Genomic DNA, 1,520 nt, shown 5'->3' with positions numbered 1-1,520 from the left:
CTTCGTTTTCACGACAATAATCTAGTCTAACTTGTTCGATGGTTCTGGGGCGTGTGAAATGCATTCTAGGAAAACTTGGCATAGGTGGCAACTTGAATGGTCTCACATCCAATGTTTACAGGCTATGCATTGATTTAAAACTTTTTAACTTCTATTCTTTCTTTTGGGATCCAGAATCTAGTCTCAATTCCGTAAAGTAGGAGCAGTTTTTGCGTAGTGTAATTCTTCATGTTTTTGTTGGATAAGAAGCTCACTTATAGGATGGTCTTTAGGTAGATAAGTTAGGTACTTACTACCGTCGTCCAGTTTTCCAATCGACCTTTAGCTCTCCATAAGTTTGATCGTAATATAAATTCCATTTGCTTATTTCCTCTTCGGTAACATCAACCGGTTGTGCTTGTTTTATTAGCACTCATTCAGCCGCTTTATAATCGTCGATTATAATTTGAAGTCTTTCAGACGGTGCTAGTAGCCAAAATATTTCTCTTTTAGATATGAGCTTTATAAACCTGAGAGTCCAGATGGTTGTTCTCAGTATTCTTGTCCAAGTACTAAAGCGGGTACTTTGAATTAGTTGGAAAATTGGGAATTCTTTAATCTGAGGGAAATGACTTCATTTACAACTGCTTCGATTTCATTATTTTTCGTAAATTGGCATTCCCATCGTGGGCAATTAAATTTTTTTTTCTTTGAATCATGAAGATCCATTTCACCATGATAAACTACTCTCCTTCTCAGTTGTTTAGGAGAGAGTCCTTTGTGGCTACGTCTATTTGGTTTTGTTCAGTTAAGATGTAGCGTAATAAAAAATTTGCCCTTCTCATTTCATAGATTCGATTTTATAGAAATTTGGCGAGTAGTTTCGAACAATTTGTTACCCAATGCAGAGCACATCTGGAACCTGACCATAAGGTTGCCTTATAGCCTTTCAGATCCACATAACAAATTGAATTGCTCGAACGCTTTATAAGTGTGGCAAGCAATTCCGGTTGAAGTATAGTCCTACTTTTATCGGGATAATCCTAGATTTAGTAAATAACAAGAATCAAGTGGTTGTGATTTAAACGTTCCGGAAGATACTGCATAATTTGCCGCTGAATATGTTACACCTGAAGCATCCGCGAAAACATGAGATTCCAGATGCCTCGGTGGTATAGTTACTAACCTTGGTAATTCTTTTAAATTCTTTGACAGTTATGATAAGAGATTTCCACTCTTTTTTATCTCCTTCATTCATGATATGGTTGCATGTGTTGTTGTTTCACCATAACTGTTGGAGGAATAATTTGATTCTTATCGTGATAGGGACCAGAAATTCCGGTGGGTCATATTGAGAGGCCAAGAAATTGCAAGATTTTCTCTTCGTTGTTTTTTTTCGGACCACGGTCATAAAATTGCCTTGATATTGTCCCGATCGTTCATTCATTTAATACCAAGGATTTTTCTTTGGTCTGGTTGTGCTCTATCATGTTTGGGTATCACTAAAGGTTTTTTCTTATCTCTATCATTATATCACTCCC

This window comes from Loa loa (genome assembly GCF_000183805.2).
Source record: "Loa loa unplaced genomic scaffold supercont3.921, whole genome shotgun sequence".
Lineage (NCBI taxonomy): Eukaryota > Metazoa > Nematoda > Chromadorea > Rhabditida > Onchocercidae > Loa > Loa loa.
The sequence above is the reverse complement of the archived record's forward strand: the minus strand, read 5'-3'. Positions refer to the sequence as shown.